The sequence below is a fragment of the Camelina sativa genome, chromosome 9 (genome assembly GCF_030686135.1).
Source record: "Camelina sativa cultivar CO46 ecotype springtype chromosome 9, ASM3068613v1".
Lineage (NCBI taxonomy): Eukaryota > Viridiplantae > Streptophyta > Magnoliopsida > Brassicales > Brassicaceae > Camelina > Camelina sativa.
In genome coordinates, this window is record NC_141888.1 from 12,650,347 (window position 1) to 12,666,512 (window position 16,166).

The following is a 16,166-nucleotide window of genomic DNA, read 5'->3' on the forward strand; positions in this document are numbered from 1 at the left end:
TGAAACTGGCGCCATGATCCGGAATCATACGTGGGACGAATCGGATCTTCCTCAAGGCAAGCGGGCAGTTAGCTCCAAATGGGTGTTTACCATAAAGTATTTGAGCAATGGTGACATTGAACGGCATAAAGCCAGGTTAGTGGCCCGTGGCTTCACCCAAACCTATGGTGCGGACTACACGGACACCTTTGCACCCGTGGCCAAGCTCCATACGGTTCGGGTTGTGCTGTCTCTTGCTGTCAACCTCTCATGGGACTTATGGCAGATGGATGTGAAGAACGCCTTCCTTCAAGGTGAACTTGATGAAGAAGTGTACATGACGCCTCCTCCCGGCCTTGAAGACATGGTTACACCCGGAAAAGTCTTGAGGCTACGTAAGGCCATCTATGGCCTTAAGCAGTCCCCACGAGCGTGGTACCACAAACTAAGCTCCACTCTCAAGACTGATGGTTTTACGCGATCGGAGGCTGATCATACTCTCTTCACGCGTCGCACCTCTATTGGTTGGGTGGTGGTGCTCATATAAGAGTTTGAGATAGATGTGGAGAGTTTAAAAGCCACTTATACCCATTTTGTCCCAAAACAAACTAATAGCAAGAAAAAATTGCTTAGTAGCTGTAAACAGCTATGTTTGTGTTTATGGGGTTAAAATGTTTCTTAATCCAATGCAACTAACTAAGTATAAGATTTTGAGATAGATGTGGAGAGTTTAAAAGCCACTTATACCCATTTTGTCCCAAAACAGGCTAAAACCAAGAAAACATTGCTTAGAAGCTATAAACAATTATGTTAGTGTTTATGGGGTTATCATGTGTCTTAATCCAATGCAACTAACTAATTATAAGAGTTTGAGATGAATGTGGAGAGTTTTAAAAGCCACTTAGACCCATTTTATCCCAAAAAGGCTAACACCAAGAAAACATTGCTTAGAAGCTGTAAACAGCTATGTTAGTTTTTATGGGGTTAAAATGTGTCTTAATCCAATGCAACTAACTAATTATAAGAGTTTGAGATAGATGTGGAGAGTTTAAAAGCCACTTATACCCATTTTGTCCCAAAACAGGCTAAAACCAAGAAAACATTCCTTAGAAGCTGTAAACAGCTATGTTAGTATTTACGGGGTTAAAATGTGTCTTAATCCAATGCAACTAACTAATTATAAGAGTTTGAGATAGATGTGGAGAGTTTAAAAGCCACTTATACCCATTTTGTCCCAAAACAGGCTAAAACCAAGAAAACATTGCTTAGAAGCTGTAAACAGCTATGTTAGTGTTTCTGGGGTTAAAATGTGTCTTAATCCAATGCTACTAACTAGTTATAAGAGTTTGAGATAGATGTGGAGAGTTTAAAAGCCACTTATACCCATTTTGTCCCAAAACAGGCTAACAGCAAGAAAACATTGCTTAGTAGCTGTAAACAGCTATGTTTGTGTTTATGGGGTTAAAATGTTTCTTAATCCAATGAAACTAACTAAGTATAAGAGTTTGAGATAGATGTGGAGAGTTTAAAAGCCACTTATACCCATTTTGTCCCAAAACAGGCTAAAACCAAGAAAACATTGCTTAGAAGCTGTAAACAGCTATGTTAGTGTTTATGGGGTTAAAATGTGTCTTAATCCAATGCAACTAACTAATTATAAGACTTTGAGATAGATGTAGAGAGTTTATAAGCCACCTATATCCATTTTGTCCCAAAACAGGCTAAAACCTAGAAAACATTGCTTAGAAGCTGTAAATAGCTATGTTAGTGTTTCTGGGGTTCAAATGTGTCTTAATCCAATGCAACTGACTAGTTATAAGTGTTTGAGATGGCTATGGAGAGTTTAAAAGCCACTTATATCCATTTTGTCCCAAAACTGGCTAAAACCTAGAAAACATTGCTTAGCAGCTGTAAACAGCTATGTTAGTGTTTATGGGGTTAAAATGTGTCTTAATCCAATGCAACTAACTAATTATAAGAGTTTGAGATAGATGTGGAGAGTTTAAAAGCCACTTCGACCCATTTTGTCCCAAAACAGGCTAAAACCAAGAAAACATTGCTTAGAAGCTGTAAATAGCTATGTTAGTGTTTATGGGATTAAAATGTGTCTTAATCCAATGCAACTAACTAATTATAAGAGTTTGAGATGGATGTGGAGAGTTTAAAAGCCACTTATACCCATTTTGTCCCAAAACAGGCTAAAACCAAGAAAACATTGCTTAGAAGCTGTAAACAGCTATGTTAGTATTTACGGGGTTAAAATGTGTCTTAATCCAATGCAACTAACTAATTATAAGAGTTTGAGATAGATGTGGAGAGTTTAAAAGCCACTTATACCCATTTTGTCCCAAAACAGGCTAAAACCAAGAAAACATTGCTTAGAAGCTGTAAACAGCTATGTTAGTGTTTCTGGGGTTAAAATGTGTCTTAATCCAATGCAACTAACTAGTTATAAGAGTTTGAGATAGATGTGGAGAGTTTAAAAGCCACTTATACCCATTTTGTCCCAAAACAGGCTAACAGCAAGAAAATATTGCTTAGTAGCTGTAAACAGCTATGTTTGTGTTTATGGGGTTAAAATGTTTCTTAATCCAATGAAACTAACTAAGTATAAGAGTTTGAGATAGATGTGGAGAGTTTAAAAGCCACTTATACCCATTTTGTCCCAAAACAGGCTAAAACCAAGAAAACATTGCTTAGAAGCTGTAAACAGCTATGTTAGTGTTTATGGGGTTAAAATGTGTCTTAATCTAATGCAACTAACTAATTATAAGACTTTGAGATAGATGTAGAGAGTTTATAAGCCACCTATATCCATTTTGTCCCAAAACAGGCTAAAACCTAGAAAACATTGCTTAGAAGCTGTAAATAGCTATGTTAGTGTTTCTGGGGTTCAAATGTGTCTTAATCCAATGCAACTGACTAGTTATAAGTGTTTGAGATGGATATGGAGAGTTTAAAAGCCACTTATATCCATTTTGTCCCAAAACTGGCTAAAACCTAGAAAACATTGCTTAGCAGCTGTAAACAGCTATGTTAGTGTTTATGGGGTTAAAATGTGTCTTAATCCAATGCAACTAACTAATTATAAGAGTTTGAGATAGATGTGGAGAGTTTAAAAGCCACTTATACCCATTTTGTCCCAAAACAGGCTAAAACCAAGAAAACATTGCTTAGAAGCTGTAAATAGCTATGTTAGTGTTTATGGGATTAAAATGTGTCTTAATCCAATGCAACTAACTAATTATAAGAGTTTGAGATGGATGTGGAGAGTTTAAAAGCCACTTATATCCATTTTGTCCCAAAACAGGCTAAAACCAAGAAAACATTGCTTAGTAGCTGTAAACAGCTATGTTAGTGTTTATGGGGTTAAAATGTGTCTTAATCCAATGTAACTAACTAATTATAAGACTTTGAGATAGATGTGGAGAGTTTATAAGCCACTTATATCCATTTTGTCCCAAAACAGGCTAAAACCAAGAAAACATTGCTTAGAAGCTGTAAATAGCTATATAAGTGTTTATGGGGTTCAAATGTGTCTTAATCCAATGCAAATGACTAGTTATAAGAGTTTGAGATGGATGTGGAGAGTTTAAAAGCCACTTATACCTATTTTGTCCCAAAACAGGCTAAAACCAAGAAAACATTGCTTAGAAGCACTAAACAGCTATGTTAGTGTTTCTGGGGTTAAAATGTGTCTTAATCCAATGCAACTAACTAATTATAAGACTTTGAGATAGGTGTGGAGAGTTTAAAAGCCACTTATACCCATTTTGTCCCAAAAAAGGCTAACAGCAAGAAAACATTGCTTAGAAGCTGTAAACAGCTATGTTAGTGTTTATGGGGTTAAAATGTGTCTTAATCCAATGCAACTAACTAATTATAAGAGTTTGAGATAGATGTGGAGAGTTTAAAAGCCACTTATACCCCTTTTGTCCCAAAACAGGCTAAAACCAAGAAAACATTGCTTAGAAGCTGTAAACAGCTATGTTAGTGTTTCTGGGGTTAAAATGTGTCTTAATCCAATGCAACTAACTAGTTATAAGAGTTTGAGATAGATGTGGAGAGTTTAAAAGCCACTTATACCCATTTTGTCCCAAAACAGGCTAACAGCAAGAAAACATTGCTTAGTAGCTGTAAACAGCTATGTTTGTGTTTATGGGGTTAAAATGTTTCTTAATCCAATGAAACTAACTAAGTATAAGAGTTTGAGATAGATGTGGAGAGTTTAAAAGCCACTGATACCCATTTTGTCCCAAAACAGGCTAAAACCAAAAAAACATTGCTTAGAAGCTGTAAACAGCTATGTTAGTGTTTATGGGGTTAAAATGTGTCTTAATCCAATGCAACTAACTAATTATAAGACTTTGAGATAGATGTAGAGAGTTTATAAGCCACCTATATCCATTTTGTCCCAAAACAGGCTAAAACCTAGAAAACATTGCTTAGAAGCTGTAAATAGCTATGTTAGTGTTTCTGGGGTTCAAATGTGTCTTAATCCAATGCAACTGACTAGTTATAAGTGTTTGAGATGGATATGGAGAGTTTAAAAGCCACTTATATCCATTTTGTCCCAAAACTGGCTAAAACCTAGAAAACATTGCTTAGCAGCTGTAAACAGCTATGTTAGTGTTTATGGGGTTAAAATGTGTCTTAATCCAATGCAACTAACTAATTATAAGAGTTTGAGATAGATGTGGAGAGTTTAAAAGCCACTTATACCCATTTTGTCCCAAAACAGGCTAAAACCAAGAAAACATTGCTTAGAAGCTGTAAATAGCTATGTTAGTGTTTATGGGATTAAAATGTGTCTTAATCCAATGCAACTAACTAATTATAAGAGTTTGAGATGGATGTGGAGAGTTTAAAAGCCACTTATACCCCTTTTGTCCCAAAACAGGCTAAAACCAAGAAAACATTGCTTAGAAGCTGTAAACAGCTATGTTAGTGTTTCTGGGGTTAAAATGTGTCTTAATCCAATGCAACTAACTAGTTATAAGAGTTTGAGATAGATGTGGAGAGTTTAAAAGCCACTTATACCCATTTTGTCCCAAAACAGGCTAACAGCAAGAAAACATTGCTTAGTAGCTGTAAACAGCTATGTTTGTGTTTATGGGGTTAAAATGTTTCTTAATCCAATGAAACTAACTAAGTATAAGAGTTTGAGATAGATGTGGAGAGTTTAAAAGCCACTGATACCCATTTTGTCCCAAAACAGGCTAAAACCAAAAAAACATTGCTTAGAAGCTGTAAACAGCTATGTTAGTGTTTATGGGGTTAAAATGTGTCTTAATCCAATGCAACTAACTAATTATAAGACTTTGAGATAGATGTAGAGAGTTTATAAGCCACCTATATCCATTTTGTCCCAAAACAGGCTAAAACCTAGAAAACATTGCTTAGAAGCTGTAAATAGCTATGTTAGTGTTTCTGGGGTTCAAATGTGTCTTAATCCAATGCAACTGACTAGTTATAAGTGTTTGAGATGGATATGGAGAGTTTAAAAGCCACTTATATCCATTTTGTCCCAAAACTGGCTAAAACCTAGAAAACATTGCTTAGCAGCTGTAAACAGCTATGTTAGTGTTTATGGGGTTAAAATGTGTCTTAATCCAATGCAACTAACTAATTATAAGACTTTGAGATAGGTGTGGAGAGTTTAAAAGCCACTTATACCCATTTTGTCCCAAAACAGGCTAAAACCAAGAAAACATTGCTTAGAAGCTGTAAATAGCTATGTTAGTGTTTATGGGATTAAAATGTGTCTTAATCCAATGCAACTAACTAATTATAAGAGTTTGAGATGGATGTGGAGAGTTTAAAAGCCACTTATATCCATTTTGTCCCAAAACAGGCTAAAACCAAGAAAACATTGCTTAGTAGCTGTAAACAGCTATGTTAGTGTTTATGGGGTTAAAATGTGTCTTAATCCAATGTAACTAACTAATTATAAGACTTTGAGATAGATGTGGAGAGTTTATAAGCCACTTATATCCATTTTGTCCCAAAACAGGCTAAAACCAAGAAAACATTGCTTAGAAGCTGTAAATAGCTATATAAGTGTTTATGGGGTTCAAATGTGTCTTAATCCAATGCAACTGACTAGTTATAAGAGTTTGAGATGGATGTGGAGAGTTTAAAAGCCACTTATACCTATTTTGTCCCAAAATAGGCTAAAACCAAGAAAACATTGCTTAGAAGCACTAAACAGCTATGTTAGTGTTTCTGGGGTTAAAATGTGTCTTAATCCAATGCAAATAACTAATTATAAGACTTTGAGATAGATGTGGAGAGTTTAAAAGCCACTTATACCCATTTTGTCCCAAAAAAGGCTAACAGCAAGAAAACATTGCTTAGAAGCTGTAAACAGCTATGTTAGTGTTTATGGGGTTAAAATGTGTCTTAATCCAATGCAACTAACTAATTATAAGAGTTTGAGATAGATGTGGAGAGTTTAAAAGCCACTTATATCCATTTTGTCCCAAAACAGGCTAAAACCAAGAAAACATTGCTTAGAAGCTGTAAACAGCTATGTTAGTGTTTATGGGGTTAAAATGTGTCTTAATCCAATGTAACTAACTAATTATAAGACTTTGAGATAGATGTGGAGAGTTTATAAGCCACTTATATCCATTTTGTCCCAAAACAGGCTAAAACCAAGAAAACATTGCTTAGAAGCTGTAAATAGCTATATAAGTGTTTATGGGGTTCAAATGTGTCTTAATCCAATGCAACTGACTAGTTATAAGAGTTTGAGATGGATGTGGAGAGTTTAAAAGCCACTTATACCTATTTTGTCCCAAAACAGGCTAAAACCAAGAAAACATTGCTTAGAAGCACTAAACAGCTATGTTAGTGTTTCTGGGGTTAAAATGTGTCTTAATCCAATGCAACTAACTAATTATAAGACTTTGAGATAGGTGTGGAGAGTTTAAAAGCCACTTATACCCATTTTGTCCCAAAAAAGGCTAACAGCAAGAAAACATTGCTTAGAAGCTGTAAACAGCTATGTTAGTGTTTATGGGGTTAAAATGTGTCTTAATCCAATGCAACTAACTAATTATAAGAGTTTGAGATAGATGTGGAGAGTTTAAAAGCCACTTATACCCATTTTGTCCCAAAACAGGCTAAAACCAAGAAAACATTGCTTAGAAGCTGTAAACAGCTATGTTAGTGTTTCTGGGGTTAAAATGTGTCTTAATCCAATGCAACTAACTAGTTATAAGAGTTTGAGATAGATGTGGAGAGTTTAAAAGCCACTTATACCCATTTTGTCCCAAAACAGGCTAACAGCAAGAAAACATTGCTTAGTAGCTGTAAACAGCTATGTTTGTGTTTATGGGGTTAAAATGTTTCTTAATCCAATGAAACTAACTAAGTATAAGAGTTTGAGATAGATGTGGAGAGTTTAAAAGCCACTTATACCCATTTTGTCCCAAAACAGGCTAAAACCAAGAAAACATTGCTTAGAAGCTGTAAACAGCTATGTTAGTGTTTATGGGGTTAAAATGTGTCTTAATCCAATGCAACTAACTAATTATAAGACTTTGAGATAGATGTAGAGAGTTTATAAGCCACCTATATCCATTTTGTCCCAAAACAGGCTAAAACCTAGAAAACATTGCTTAGAAGCTGTAAATAGCTATGTTAGTGTTTCTGGGGTTCAAATGTGTCTTAATCCAATGCAACTGACTAGTTATAAGTGTTTGAGATGGATATGGAGAGTTTAAAAGCCACTTATATCCATTTTGTCCCAAAACTGGCTAAAACCTAGAAAACATTGCTTAGCAGCTGTAAACAGCTATGTTAGTGTTTATGGGGTTAAAATGTGTCTTAATCCAATGCAACTAACTAATTATAAGAGTTTGAGATAGATGTGGAGAGTTTAAAAGCCACTTATACCCATTTTGTCCCAAAACAGGCTAAAACCAAGAAAACATTGCTTAGAAGCTGTAAATAGCTATGTTAGTGTTTATGGGATAAAATGTGTCTTAATCCAATGCAACTAACTAATTATAAGAGTTTGAGATGGATGTGGAGAGTTTAAAAGCCACTTATATCCATTTTGTCCCAAAACAGGCTAAAACCAAGAAAACATTGCTTAGTAGCTGTAAAAAGCTATGTTAGTGTTTATGGGGTTAAAATGTGTCTTAATCCAATGTAACTAACTAATTATAAGACTTTGAGATAGATGTGGAGAGTTTATAAGCCACTTATATCCATTTTGTCCCAAAACAGGCTAAAACCAAGAAAACATTGCTTAGAAGCTGTAAATAGCTATATAAGTGTTTATGGGGTTCAAATGTGTCTTAATCCAATGCAACTGACTAGTTATAAGAGTTTGAGATGGATGTGGAGAGTATAAAAGCCACTTATACCTATTTTGTCCCAAAACAGGCTAAAACCAAGAAAACATTGCTTAGAAGCACTAAACAGCTATGTTAGTGTTTCTGGGGTTAAAATGTGTCTTAATCCAATGCAACTAACTAATTATAAGACTTTGAGATAGATGTGGAGAGTTTAAAAGCCACTTATACCCATTTTGTCCCAAAAAAGGCTAACAGCAAGAAAACATTGCTTAGAAGCTGTAAACAGCTATGTTAGTGTTTATGGGGTTAAAATGTGTTTTAATCCAATGCAACTAACTAATTATAAGAGTTTGAGATAGATGTGGAGAGTTTAAAAGCCACTTATACCCATTTTGTCCCAAAACAAACTAATAGCAAGAAAAAATTGCTTAGTAGCTGTAAACAGCTATGTTTGTGTTTATGGGGTTAAAATGTTTCTTAATCCAATGCAACTAACTAGTTATAAGAGTTTGAGATAGATGTGGAGAGTTTAAAAGCCACTTATACCCATTTTGTCCCAAAACAGGCTAACAGCAAGAAAACATTGCTTAGTAGCTGTAAACAGCTATGTTTGTGTTTATGGGGTTAAAATGTTTCTTAATCCAATGAAACTAACTAAGTATAAGAGTTTGAGATAGATGTGGAGAGTTTATAAGCCACTTATATCCATTTTGTCCCAAAACAGGCTAAAACCAAGAAAACATTGCTTAGAAGCTGTAAATAGCTATATAAGTGTTTATGGGGTTCAAATGTGTCTTAATCCAATGCAACTGACTAGTTATAAGAGTTTGAGATGGATGTGGAGAGTTTAAAAGCCACTTATACCTATTTTGTCCCAAAACAGGCTAAAACCAAGAAAACATTGCTTAGAAGCACTAAACAGCTATGTTAGTGTTTCTGGGGTTAAAATGTGTCTTAATCCAATGCAACTAACTAATTATAAGACTTTGAGATAGGTGTGGAGAGTTTAAAAGCCACTTATACCCATTTTGTCCCAAAAAAGGCTAACAGCAAGAAAACATTGCTTAGAAGCTGTAAACAGCTATGTTAGTGTTTATGGGGTTAAAATGTGTCTTAATCCAATGCAACTAACTAATTATAAGAGTTTGAGATAGATGTGGAGAGTTTAAAAGCCACTTATACCCATTTTGTCCCAAAACAGGCTAAAACCAAGAAAACATTGCTTAGAAGCTGTAAACAGCTATGTTAGTGTTTCTGGGGTTAAAATGTGTCTTAATCCAATGCAACTAACTAGTTATAAGAGTTTGAGATAGATGTGGAGAGTTTAAAAGCCACTTATACCCATTTTGTCCCAAAACAGGCTAACAGCAAGAAAACATTGCTTAGTAGCTGTAAACAGCTATGTTTGTGTTTATGGGGTTAAAATGTTTCTTAATCCAATGAAACTAACTAAGTATAAGAGTTTGAGATAGATGTGGAGAGTTTAAAAGCCACTTATACCCATTTTGTCCCAAAACAGGCTAAAACCAAGAAAACATTGCTTAGAAGCTGTAAACAGCTATGTTAGTGTTTATGGGGTTAAAATGTGTCTTAATCCAATGCAACTAACTAATTATAAGACTTTGAGATAGATGTAGAGAGTTTATAAGCCACCTATATCCATTTTGTCCCAAAACAGGCTAAAACCTAGAAAACATTGCTTAGAAGCTGTAAATAGCTATGTTAGTGTTTCTGGGGTTCAAATGTGTCTTAATCCAATGCAACTGACTAGTTATAAGTGTTTGAGATGGATATGGAGAGTTTAAAAGCCACTTATATCCATTTTGTCCCAAAACTGGCTAAAACCTAGAAAACATTGCTTAGCAGCTGTAAACAGCTATGTTAGTGTTTATGGGGTTAAAATGTGTCTTAATCCAATGCAACTAACTAATTATAAGAGTTTGAGATAGATGTGGAGAGTTTAAAAGCCACTTATACCCATTTTGTCCCAAAACAGGCTAAAACCAAGAAAACATTGCTTAGAAGCTGTAAATAGCTATGTTAGTGTTTATGGGATAAAATGTGTCTTAATCCAATGCAACTAACTAATTATAAGAGTTTGAGATGGATGTGGAGAGTTTAAAAGCCACTTATATCCATTTTGTCCCAAAACAGGCTAAAACCAAGAAAACATTGCTTAGTAGCTGTAAAAAGCTATGTTAGTGTTTATGGGGTTAAAATGTGTCTTAATCCAATGTAACTAACTAATTATAAGACTTTGAGATAGATGTGGAGAGTTTATAAGCCACTTATATCCATTTTGTCCCAAAACAGGCTAAAACCAAGAAAACATTGCTTAGAAGCTGTAAATAGCTATATAAGTGTTTATGGGGTTCAAATGTGTCTTAATCCAATGCAACTGACTAGTTATAAGAGTTTGAGATGGATGTGGAGAGTTTAAAAGCCACTTATACCTATTTTGTCCCAAAATAGGCTAAAACCAAGAAAACATTGCTTAGAAGCACTAAACAGCTATGTTAGTGTTTCTGGGGTTAAAATGTGTCTTAATCCAATGCAAATAACTAATTATAAGACTTTGAGATAGATGTGGAGAGTTTAAAAGCCACTTATACCCATTTTGTCCCAAAAAAGGCTAACAGCAAGAAAACATTGCTTAGAAGCTGTAAACAGCTATGTTAGTGTTTATGGGGTTAAAATGTGTCTTAATCCAATGCAACTAACTAATTATAAGAGTTTGAGATAGATGTGGAGAGTTTAAAAGCCACTTATATCCATTTTGTCCCAAAACAGGCTAAAACCAAGAAAACATTGCTTAGAAGCTGTAAACAGCTATGTTAGTGTTTATGGGGTTAAAATGTGTCTTAATCCAATGTAACTAACTAATTATAAGACTTTGAGATAGATGTGGAGAGTTTATAAGCCACTTATATCCATTTTGTCCCAAAACAGGCTAAAACCAAGAAAACATTGCTTAGAAGCTGTAAATAGCTATATAAGTGTTTATGGGGTTCAAATGTGTCTTAATCCAATGCAACTGACTAGTTATAAGAGTTTGAGATGGATGTGGAGAGTTTAAAAGCCACTTATACCTATTTTGTCCCAAAACAGGCTAAAACCAAGAAAACATTGCTTAGAAGCACTAAACAGCTATGTTAGTGTTTCTGGGGTTAAAATGTGTCTTAATCCAATGCAACTAACTAATTATAAGACTTTGAGATAGGTGTGGAGAGTTTAAAAGCCACTTATACCCATTTTGTCCCAAAAAAGGCTAACAGCAAGAAAACATTGCTTAGAAGCTGTAAACAGCTATGTTAGTGTTTATGGGGTTAAAATGTGTCTTAATCCAATGCAACTAACTAATTATAAGAGTTTGAGATAGATGTGGAGAGTTTAAAAGCCACTTATACCCATTTTGTCCCAAAACAGGCTAAAACCAAGAAAACATTGCTTAGAAGCTGTAAACAGCTATGTTAGTGTTTCTGGGGTTAAAATGTGTCTTAATCCAATGCAACTAACTAGTTATAAGAGTTTGAGATAGATGTGGAGAGTTTAAAAGCCACTTATACCCATTTTGTCCCAAAACAGGCTAACAGCAAGAAAACATTGCTTAGTAGCTGTAAACAGCTATGTTTGTGTTTATGGGGTTAAAATGTTTCTTAATCCAATGAAACTAACTAAGTATAAGAGTTTGAGATAGATGTGGAGAGTTTAAAAGCCACTTATACCCATTTTGTCCCAAAACAGGCTAAAACCAAGAAAACATTGCTTAGAAGCTGTAAACAGCTATGTTAGTGTTTATGGGGTTAAAATGTGTCTTAATCCAATGCAACTAACTAATTATAAGACTTTGAGATAGATGTAGAGAGTTTATAAGCCACCTATATCCATTTTGTCCCAAAACAGGCTAAAACCTAGAAAACATTGCTTAGAAGCTGTAAATAGCTATGTTAGTGTTTCTGGGGTTCAAATGTGTCTTAATCCAATGCAACTGACTAGTTATAAGTGTTTGAGATGGATATGGAGAGTTTAAAAGCCACTTATATCCATTTTGTCCCAAAACTGGCTAAAACCTAGAAAACATTGCTTAGCAGCTGTAAACAGCTATGTTAGTGTTTATGGGGTTAAAATGTGTCTTAATCCAATGCAACTAACTAATTATAAGAGTTTGAGATAGATGTGGAGAGTTTAAAAGCCACTTATACCCATTTTGTCCCAAAACAGGCTAAAACCAAGAAAACATTGCTTAGAAGCTGTAAATAGCTATGTTAGTGTTTATGGGATAAAATGTGTCTTAATCCAATGCAACTAACTAATTATAAGAGTTTGAGATGGATGTGGAGAGTTTAAAAGCCACTTATATCCATTTTGTCCCAAAACAGGCTAAAACCAAGAAAACATTGCTTAGTAGCTGTAAAAAGCTATGTTAGTGTTTATGGGGTTAAAATGTGTCTTAATCCAATGTAACTAACTAATTATAAGACTTTGAGATAGATGTGGAGAGTTTATAAGCCACTTATATCCATTTTGTCCCAAAACAGGCTAAAACCAAGAAAACATTGCTTAGAAGCTGTAAATAGCTATATAAGTGTTTATGGGGTTCAAATGTGTCTTAATCCAATGCAACTGACTAGTTATAAGAGTTTGAGATGGATGTGGAGAGTATAAAAGCCACTTATACCTATTTTGTCCCAAAACAGGCTAAAACCAAGAAAACATTGCTTAGAAGCACTAAACAGCTATGTTAGTGTTTCTGGGGTTAAAATGTGTCTTAATCCAATGCAACTAACTAATTATAAGACTTTGAGATAGATGTGGAGAGTTTAAAAGCCACTTATACCCATTTTGTCCCAAAAAAGGCTAACAGCAAGAAAACATTGCTTAGAAGCTGTAAACAGCTATGTTAGTGTTTATGGGGTTAAAATGTGTTTTAATCCAATGCAACTAACTAATTATAAGAGTTTGAGATAGATGTGGAGAGTTTAAAAGCCACTTATATCCATTTTGTCCCAAAACAGGCTAAAACCAAGAAAACATTGCTTAGAAGCTGTAAACAGCTATGTTAGTGTTTATGGGGTTAAAATGTGTCTTAATCCAATGCAACTAACTAAGTATAAGAGTTTGAGATAGATGTGGCGAGTTTAAAAGCCACTTATACCCATTTTGTCCCAAAAAAGGCTAACAGCAAGAAAACATTGCTTAGAAGCTGTAAACAGCTATGTTAGTGTTTCTGGGGTTAAAATGTGTCTTAATCCAATGCAACTAACTAATTATAAGAGTTTGAGATAGATGTGGAGAGTTTAAAAGCCACTTATACCCATTTTGTCCCAAAACAAACTAATAGCAAGAAAAAATTGCTTAGTAGCTGTAAACAGCTATGTTTGTGTTTATGGGGTTAAAATGTTTCTTAATCCAATGCTGAAAGAATTAATAGGATCGATTATGAGTTTAGTGAGAAGATTTGAATAACAAGAGAGTGAGAATCGTTGAGAGTATAGTAAGAGAGTATAGAGAGAGTATTGTGGAGAAAGAGATATTATCTCTTCTTACCTCATTTAGAACATAATTACAATCTACTTATAGACATATACAAAAGAATATACTAAGATGATCCTAGGCACATTTACATATAAAGATAGCGACATGTCCTTAAGAAGACATGTGATCCTTCCCACTTGCGCACTCTACACTAACGGCTATGAGGAGAAGGATCGAGAAGCTCTTGTGACCGTTGGAGGCTGGTGAACATGGAATGGACTCGTGATCCTCATGGGTTGAGCTTGGTAGGCCTTTAGCTGTACGGACGGCCCAATGGTGATGGTTGTACGGACGGATGTACGGACAAGGTGTGTGTGCGGTTTCATACTCCCCCTCAAGCTTGATCATGAGCATTGATCAAGCTTGGACTCATGCACACCCACCTCATTAAAAAAACCTTAGTATAGAAAACCACTTGGGAAAAACTATACTTAAGGGAAAAAGAGTGTGGGTATCATGTGAAGACAATCATGGCCGAGTAAGATCTTTGAGGCCAAGTTTGGGGTGAATGTACTCACACACTTGTGGACTGGCCGCCTTGGTGAGAACGTCAGCCAATTGTTCAGAGCTCTCGGTGTGACATGGTAGAACAACTCCAAGTTTAATTTGCTCTCGGACTTTGTGGCAGTCGACTTCAATGTGCTTGGTTCTCTCATGGAACACCGAGTTTGTTGCGATGTGAATAGCTGCCTCATTGTCGCAATGCATAGTAATAGGCTTAGGTGACTCGATTCCAAGGTCCTTGATGAGTGCCTTGAGCCACATCAACTCGGTTGTTAACTTTCTCATGGCTCTATACTCCGATTCAGCACTTGATAGGGATACCACCTTTTGTTTCTTGCTCTTCCATGTGATCAAGTTGCCTCCTAGGAACGTGCAGTAGCCTGTAGTGGAGCGACGGTCTCCACGGTCTCCGGCGTAATCCGCATCACAATACCCTACTAGCTCCGTGCTTTCATTTCGACCCATCCATATGCCTTGCCCCGGCGAGCCCTTGAGATATTTGAGGATGCGGTTCACCATACCCCAATGATGCACGGTAGGACTTTGCATGTGTTGGCTCACCTGATTAACAGCAAAGCAAATATCAGGTCTAGTGATAGTAAGGTATATAAGCTTACCTACTAGCCGCCGGTATCGCTTGACGTCTTGAAATGGAGCTGCATCAAACTCCCCCTTTCCTCCGGCCTTATAGTTTTCATCAAGGGGTGTAGATACAGCTTTTGAACCTAGCTTCCCTGCTTCACTCAATAAATCAAGAGCATATTTTCTTTGTGATAAAAACAATCCTTCATTAGTCCTATATACTTCTATACCAAGAAAATATTTAAGTTCTCCTAGGTCTTTGATATCAAAAACTGACTTAAGGTAAGCCTTAGTCTCTTGAATGCCTACCTTGTCACTTCCAGTTATGATGATATCATCAACATAAACTAGAATGACTATAATACCTTTTTCACTTGGTAAGGTGAATAGAGTGTGGTCAGCCTCTGATTTGCGGAAGCCTTTCTCAAGGAGTGTGGTGCTTAACTTGTGATACCAAGCCCTAGGGGACTGTTTGAGTCCATAAATCGCCTTGTTCAGTTTTAATACTTTCCCGGGACCAATGATGTCTTCTAAACCCGGAGGTGGCCTCATATAAACTTCATCCTCGAGCTCTCCTTGTAAGAAGGCGTTCTTAACATCCATTTGCCATAAGTTCCAGTCAAGGTTGGTTGCAAGAGAGAGAACAACTCGAACCGTGTGAAGTTTGGCCACCGGTGCAAACGTATCTTGGTAGTCCTCCCCATACGTTTGAGTGAACCCTCTTGCAACGAGTCTGGCTTTGTAGCGTTCGATCTCCCCATCACTCTTATATTTAATGGTAAAGATCCACCTGGATGTCACAGCCTTCTTGCCTTTGGGTAAGTCAGCCTCGTCCCATGTATGATTGGCCTCCATTGCATTCTTCTCGGCATTGACAGCATCACACCATTCCTTATGATTCTTGGCTTCTTCATAGTCTTTGGGAATCCAATGAGCATCAATCTTGCCAAGAAACACTTGATGGTGTGGAGGAAAATGAGCCAAGGTGCATACCGCTTGAATCGGATGAGCTACAGCAACGTTGTTGTAGTAGACCCGAGTGTTTCGCCAATTGGAGAGGGGAAACTTGAGGCGTTCACTGCGGCGAAGTGGGATAACTTCCTGTGGTGTGGCCTCATCGTCATTGTCTTCCTCGGTGGGCACATAATCCTCATCACCGGAAGCATTGTCCACCGGAACTGAATTTAAACCATTTTCATCATCGGATTGTTCATCAAGTTCAGCCGAGTGTTCATCAAGTGCAGCCGAGGGATCATT